The sequence below is a fragment of the Buceros rhinoceros genome, unplaced genomic scaffold (assembly GCF_000710305.1).
Source record: "Buceros rhinoceros silvestris isolate BGI_N320 unplaced genomic scaffold, ASM71030v1 scaffold11319, whole genome shotgun sequence".
Taxonomy (NCBI): domain Eukaryota; kingdom Metazoa; phylum Chordata; class Aves; order Bucerotiformes; family Bucerotidae; genus Buceros; species Buceros rhinoceros.
The window spans coordinates 55,411-63,308 of record NW_010429876.1 but is presented as its reverse complement, the minus strand read 5'-3'; the positions used below and the strand labels follow the sequence as shown (position 1 = coordinate 63,308).

The 7,898-nt window shown below is 42.7% G+C and overlaps 1 protein-coding gene across 1 annotated transcript in view; it reads left to right on the top strand.

Moving 5' to 3' along the window:
* Positions 1-7,898, top strand: part of CELSR1 (cadherin, EGF LAG seven-pass G-type receptor 1) — a gene marked incomplete at its 5' end in the record, with an annotated part of 176,113 nt that overhangs the window by 113,362 nt on the left and 54,853 nt on the right. The window lies entirely within an intron of this gene.

Here is a 7,898-nt window from a genome sequence, read left to right as displayed (position 1 = left end):
CTGCTGAAGGCTAAGGAAATGTAAGGGAGCTCTGTGAGAGCTGGCAGACTCTGAATGGCTGTTGGCTCGCTGTAAGGCCCTAAGGACGGTGCTGGAAGGCTGTGCTGCACAGCCTGACAGGGCTTCTGCAAAGCCAGTAGAGTCATTGAAACGGCACCTCAGGAATTTGGTGCGAGTTCTTTGAAGTGCCCTGTTATCTCCATTTAATCACCCAGTAAATCTACTGTAACTCGCTGATTTGCAACAACTTTTCAGGTATTTTGCATCAGTCTGTGTAGTGAGGGAAAACAGCCCTTTGCAATTACCTGCCCACACTGCGGTCTGTGAGCACCAGGAGACCCTCGAATAGACCCAGCCGTGAAGGGGGCAGCCCACAGAGCAGTGTGCGATTCCTGGATTTCAGTGAACCAGTTGTGTCCCCCTCGCCCACACTGAGCAGTACTTTGCTTGGCAAGGTGTCACCAGGGGTGAGTCCAAGGAGGAGTTAGTTGCTGTGAATAAGTGTCAGGTTGTGTTGTTTCTAGATATTTCTTGGACTCTGTCAGCAATAACATTTGTATCCTGGATGCCATATTAAGTCATAAAATATACAAGATTTATATAAAGCTGAAAATATTTGGGTGGTACTTTGGCAGGTAGATAGGACAAATGGCAAAGGGAGAAGAGTTTGCTGAACTGAGAGAGGAGAGCACATGAAGGATGCTGGAAGAGCATCCTTGTTGGTGGAGGGGATGGAGGCAGCAAAATAAGCAGAAGAAAGGTTCAGAGGGCAGGAGAGGGCAGGGAGAATAGGCACCAGCCACTGGGGCAGATCAGAGGGAAGGAGAGGGCTGCAGAGGGCAGACGAGGGAACCCGCAGCAGCAGAGCACCATTGTGACTGATGTCTCCCACGCAGAAAACTGGATGTTGCCTTGAGCAGTCGGCATGGTCTCTCAGCAGCCAAAACAGGTCCTTCTTGCTATGTCACTGATTCAGCATCAAAGAGCTTAGAAGCATCTGGGAATACAAATTTAAGGATAAAATTTTCATTTGCAGGCAGGGAAAAACTCATTCTTCCCATCAGCACTACAGCAGCCTTTGCCAAAATTAGTCAAAGCCCAGAATATACCCTTTCCAGGAGCTGGATGGTATTCGTGAAGATACTGGTCATGCTCCGTGGAGGGAAGGAGCATGTCTGGGTCCCATGTATGTGTAACCACGGCTTTTCACAGCCTCGCCGTGCCAGTGCTGCATGGTGGGACAGGAGGGCTGCTCCCTGCCTCTGCCCTGCCAACAAAAGAGCAGCAGCAATACAGGCAGTGCCATTCATTCATGCCAGGTCTCATAGCTGTGCCAAAAGCCTCCTGCTTTGAATATCAAAGTTTAGCCTATGGATGCGGCTGTGAAGCAGATAACAAATCGGGCTAGTAAAACTCGCTTGACTTTGTGGCCCAGCCTGAATCCTGACAGTCTGTGTTTCAGGGAGTTTGCCTAGGAAAGGGAACTGGTCTCGTGGCTTTTCAGGATTTGCATCTTTGACTCACCGATGGGAAGCTTCTTGGTTTTCGTTTTCACTGTCACAGGGTCTCATGTTTCTCTAGAGACTCGAGCCAAGTTTGTATAAAGAAATGCCATTAAAATATTCAGTGAATAAAGGGAATACATACATCAAAGGAGTAAGGGGTTTATGTGAAATGATTTGTCTTGCCTTTCCCTGGTGACTAATCAGGATGTATAAAAAATTCTGTTTTTCACACTGCTTTATTTTAAAGGTGCTCTGGAAAGCTGTAGGGGAAACTTTAAAAAGCAGAGATTAACATTAATGGTTTCTCTAATCTGGCCTAATTTGGAGTTTCCCGATTGATCAGAATAGTCCGCAAGTCCATACGACGGTGCTAAGCTTCTCCAGCATTTCCTACTCTCTCCTGCTGGGATTGCAAGCACCGTGCTTTCTCCATTTGTTTTTTCCTGTTTATTTATTTATTTTCCTTGTAGGGGGGCCAGGCTCCGACCGCTTGCCCAGGGAGACTGCTGCTGCCGCGGGCCCTTAATGAGCTTTTTGACCACTGAAGCAGCACAGCATCGCCTGGGAACTGGAGGGTTTTTCTCCCTTCCCCGCATCAGATAGCAGAGCAGAGGCCATCGGGTTAACGAAGCAGTCGTGGCGGCTGGCGGGCTGCCTAATGAGCACCAGGGAACCAGTGAAGGGGGACCCTGGCAGCGGACGGAGCCCCGGCAGCAGCCAGCCTCCAGTGGGACCCTATGCCAGTTGCTCCATTTTTTTCCCGTTATTACTATAGCTGGAAGCGTTAGAAAGCCAAGAGCCTCGAAGGGGGTGAACATGAGGCAGTTGCCACCCATCACTTTTGGGGGCGGTGGGGTCTGAACCAGCACGCTAACAATGCAGCGGAATGCTTTTTTTGTATTAAAAATAACTAGGAAACAGATTCTTTTTAACCTTTAACCACTCCTAACAGTCAATAAATCATTAGCTACTGATTAACAAAAACAGAAGGGTAACTTATTGTCCGGTAAGCAAACTCTCGGAAGCACTGAAAGGCTGGCGCTGACTTCAGGATGGGTTTTCTTTTTACACATTTGCACTTATTAAAAAGACAAACAAGCCAAGCTCTGCGTATTAAGCTATGTCACACAAAGCATTTTGCTAGAAGACCAGCTTTCTAAAATAGATATATTTTTTTAAGGTGTACAGTCAGCTGAGCAAATGCGGTATTTATGCCTAGAGAGCACAGCTTTCAGTTTGAGTTCAGGGAATATCCATGATGTTGGAACACTCTCTCATGGCTGACCAAACCCACTCTCTCTCTTTCCATCTGTGTGAAAAGTCAAGTGGCAATTTTTAATCTGAGAATGGAAGTTGGAAAATGGTGTTTCTGGTGGAGGAGATGTTTGTGGGACCTTCGGAAAAGCCCTGTTATCTTGCAGATTAACTAATAAAAGGGTGAAATCCAGGAATCTTGATTGTCATCACTGCTGCCGATTGACTAAACAAACATTTGCAGTTTGTAACTATTACGTGTACAATGTCTAGTCTAGTTTAATTCAAAATAAGTCTACCAAAGATAGGACTATTTGCTTAAACCTCTCCAACAATTTTGCATTGTGACTTTTGAAAATAGTAGGTTTTTTAATGTAAAAATATAACAGTTAAGTATTTAAGACAAAGCTTCCATTGTCCGTTAATCTGTATGTCTTTTCCATTCATTGCGCATCATTAGACCATCTGTGTCTTTAATAAGTAACTGTGTGGACTCTTTCAGTTTAAATATTTACTTTAAAATAATAGAGGATCCAAATGAAACTGAGATACATGAGAATATCCATGTCTGATGTTTGAAGCGGAAGGAGAGTAGATTTGTGCAGTAGTTTTGCAAACTAAACAGATGTGTTTTGATGACCTTCTCTCCTCTATCTGGTCTCCATTTATAAAACACAACTTCACAGATTAAGCTTCTCAGGGTTTTACACGCATCTGGGAAAATCTACATGCGTTTCTTTCTGTTGAGGCTGTGGGGAGAAGTGCAGATGGTTCATTTCTCTGTACTTGGGCTTCATGAAAATCAGATTTGTCATCGCTAGTAAAATACCTTCACGGTGGCGTTCTCTCATTGCAACCTGAGAAAGTCTCTGCAGGTGTCCAGAGGGAGTGACGTGCACCCTTGCAGCTCAAGAAGGTCACTCCTTTGGGTCACCGCTGAGGACGGTAGGTGTGTCTTACTGTTAACTCCACTATGATCAGAAAGGGAGCTGCCATTTTCAAAAGACATCCTGGGAGGCTGTGATTCCCGCAATTGCGGTCTGCCTGTGACTCTGTCTGAGCAAAGAATAGCGTCATGGGTTAGTCTTGTGTTACAGATAGAAGGGTAGGTGCTTCTGTTCTCACATGTGAATTGTCAGTGAGAGCTGCTTCTTTCTCTTCTCCACATGACTCTGAATGTGATTATAACAAGAAAACATGAGAGTCAGTACAATGAACACAGTGCACTATAACGTGGTGTGCACAGAATGTTTTAAGAATCACTATGGGATGGCAATAATGCACTGTGACATTCAGGGGGAGGGTGGTAATACACTGCGACACTCAAGGCTACTTTTTTAGTGAGTCCAGGATGAATCCACCACTTCCATAGTTTGTTTAAGGAGACCGAGTTCTCTCTCTTGCACTCTTTGATACCTTTGCTTGCAACTCACTTTTACAGCATGTGGTCTTTGAAGTTTATATCCAACCTCTTTCCATACAAGCACTAAGTAAAAAGGCAGCCTTTAGAGTTAGGCAGAACAAGGTAAATTTTCAGCCCCATGAGCAGGAACTCAGTTACATGACTTGCATTACCATTAATGGGAGTCATGCTGGTAAATTCCTGTACACCACGCTGCACATTTACTCATGAGTGCAGAATTGGCACGGCTAATGAAACTTGCCTTTCGGGTAGCATGGTGTTTCAGGAGATGAGTCTGACAGGCAGAAAAGACTGCTAAGTACCCAGATGAAAGTCTGGCTTTTAACTCCTTGAACATATTTCCAGAAAATGATAGTGTGCATTAATGCTGGTTAGCATTAGCTCTTCCTACTGTTAGGAATCAGTCTTGCTCCAGTAGGATTCCATGGAGGCAAAGATCATGCCCAAAATGTAAATGTGTGTGCTATCGTTTAGTGTTTGTTCAGTTCGCTTCCTCGTCTGTTTTCGAAGTACTGCTTACTGTTATTTGTTTTCTTTCAAATGCAGGCCAGTCCTCTGCTAACTTCATTTTCTATAATAACAAAAAGTTCTTTTTTATAATTTTCTCACCCACTATTTTCCCAAAGATGATCCCTCCTATAGCTGAGCATCACTGCGTGATTTCCAGCCTACATTACTCATGGGCATCTTCACCCATTTGTTCTTTCGTAGTGTCCATTGCAGTGATAGCATCTTCTCATGTCTAAAATCCTTCCCCAGCCTTTACTTTGCTAGGCTAAACATGCCAAGTCCATTTTGTCTCTTTGATAAGGTAAACTTTCTGTTGCCCTGACTACGGTTCTGTGCATCTGCTGTAATTGGAAGTTATTTTTAGTAAATGAAATAAAAATTACCCACAATATTCTATCAGTTTCATAAAATTTCCCTCATACCTATCTTGGCAACAACCCACTGTTGTATTGCCTTTTTTACCATTTAATCACGCCATGGTTCATAATTGTTTTGTAATCAATTAATAGGTTTCTTTTTCTTATTTTCATCAGTTAGAACTGATGGTCTCTGAGCCTTCAATAGCAATTCTTGTCATTAGATCCCAAGTTTCATGCTGTGTGATTAATTCTCTTTCTAGCACTCAACCGTTCAAAGTGATTTTTTTTTTAATGCATGGTGCTCTAACTACCCTTTGTGTCACAAGCAAATTATGTTTAGTGCTAATCAAGATATTAAATGAATAAAATCAGTTTCATGATTCAATTCTGAAGGAACTCCTAACTTTGGCTCCCTCTATTCCAATCTTTTATTTATTTCACATTATTTCAGTTATAAAGAATTCCCTATGTTAGGTGCTGAGAAGGTGACTATTGTAGAACTTGCCACCTATAAAAGAAAAAAGAGCTCATATCACATTAAATCACTGAGAAAATTTCTCTCTTCTTTCCCAGCAACGTATTCTTCCATTTTGTTCTGTCAAATGAGCCTTTTAGCACAGTCACAAAATCACTATGTATTTGAACTAAGTATGGTTTGAACTGCCAATAGATCTCTTTACATTCGCTGGAATATTCCATTTCTTCTTCATCATCTTATGGTTCCGTGTGGTCGTCAGAGTCAAAGAAATGCCAGAGATCTGCCCTGCAACAAACAGTCAACATCTAGAGAAATACTCTGCAGTTTCTATATTAAATAAAAGTAGAAAAAAATCAATTAGCCACTGCAGCTTGTTGACTGTGAAGGAGCAGCTGCAAACTGCTGAGTCTCATCAGGTTGAAATCTTGATTAACATGGGGCAGATCCCCCCTGCTGAGGGAATAAATACCCAGCCTTTGTCAAGGCTTCCATGGAAGAAACAATAGGTTATTTCAGTGAAGCACAAGAACGTAAATGTTAATCTAATCATTCCTCCAAAAGAATAGAAGTAGCACCCAGAATGTAAACATTTTAATTTTGGAAGGGAAGGTCTGCCCATTGGCTGGTTAATTTTCTATATATTTTTTCATTTACTGTGAAAAGCTGCTCACTAATGTTGCCATCATTGCATATAATAACATTTTCAGCGCTGCAAATACATATACTTCCTCTCTTTCCAAGCTAGGCAGTGGCAAAGTTCAGAGAATATGGAAAAAAATAAAATCTGCCTTAATATCACTCAAGAGAGGTCAAAACCTTATGCTGTATAACTGCCAAACTATGTGATCACGTTAGTTCTTGGTAGAGGAAATGGAAAATACTTTCCAGCTGGAACTGACACCAGGAAACATCTTTTTAAAATGTTTTTTATACATTGGGATAATTACCCTTAGAAATAAGTATCTCTTTACAGATGATGAAAGTGGCTTTAGGTATTTTGACAAATTTAAGTGTGTACAAGTGAAACAGAAATAACAGGCGTTTATCCCCTTACTGCTTCCTTGTTTGCTGTGCAAATAAGGGATTTCAGTACACAGTTGAGCAATATATGTTTTAAAGCAAGCGTACAGCAAACTACAGGGTGATGCCCAGTCATCATCTATTTTCATGTGGCTACAACTATTGTTGATCAACACATCATAAAAATATCTCTTGGCTTTCACTTGTGCTGTGTGTCTGGTCAGATCCTGCTGACTTCGCTCCTGTGGAGTGTCCCTTTGCCCGTACAGGAACGGCAGCAAAGCCAGGAGAGTTCAGCTTATTGCTTCTCCTGTACCCATAAAGTCCTCAGAGATCCTGCACCAGTGGTAGATTAGGACTCTAGCTCTCTAAGAATGTGAAACACAGAAAATGGTTTTCTTACAGAATTTACTAGTTCGTCACTGAGGCTGCTGTGCTGCTGTTTATATGTGCATCCTTTTTAACTTCTCCACTGGAGGAATCTGTCTTTTATGTTTCTGTCAGTCACTCTAGGGTACATCTCATCAGTTACAAAATTGGTGGAGGTGGATGAATGATGTGTATATGATGGAGGTGCAGAAGTTTGGTGGTTAGATTCCTGGTGGTCCCATTTCTGACTTCGGGATCACTGAATCTCCCCCGTTGTTGTAGGTCCCAAAGCGGGGAGTACAACATCTGCCAGCAGGGTGACTAGCAGTGGAGATGTGAAGCTGAGTGTGATAATTCTAGTTTTGTGGCCCGTGTTCACCAGGTGATTGGGTGGACAGGAGTTTCTTACTGCCTGGGTAAAACCAGAGATGAGAGAAAGCAGGAGCATTTGTTACCACGCTGAAAGACACTTTGTTCCCATCTTCCATGCACCACCCACAGTGTCAGTCTGCGTGCCTGGACCAAAATAGCTGCTCAGAACTGTCCATAGTTTTGATTCTCTGATGCCACAGGTCACTGATCTATTCTTCCACGCTCAGAAACCAGGGGCTTCTCAGCTTGCTCAGCAATGGACAGTGGTTTTCGGAGCCCTCCTTCTTGTAGCTGGAGCAAGCAGTCTTCATCTAAGCTCCTTCCCAGTTACTAGACAACCTTTCACTACAGCTTTTATAGGAACCTGCACTGAGTTTTCTGTCAGTGGCCCTGACAGAGTACCCCCGTCAAAGAAAGTTTGATTTAAGCCTTTAGCCTCACTTGTGATATTACATCATTTTATGTTTTTCTGTCTTTGGGCAGAAACAACATTAAAATTGAAGTGACTTCATTCAGTTGAAGTGCAGAGTTGCAAAATCAACAGAATTTATTAGAGTTTGCTGTGCAGAAGTAAGAAAGCGCCTCTTTGAAGTGATTTGGGCCAAAGC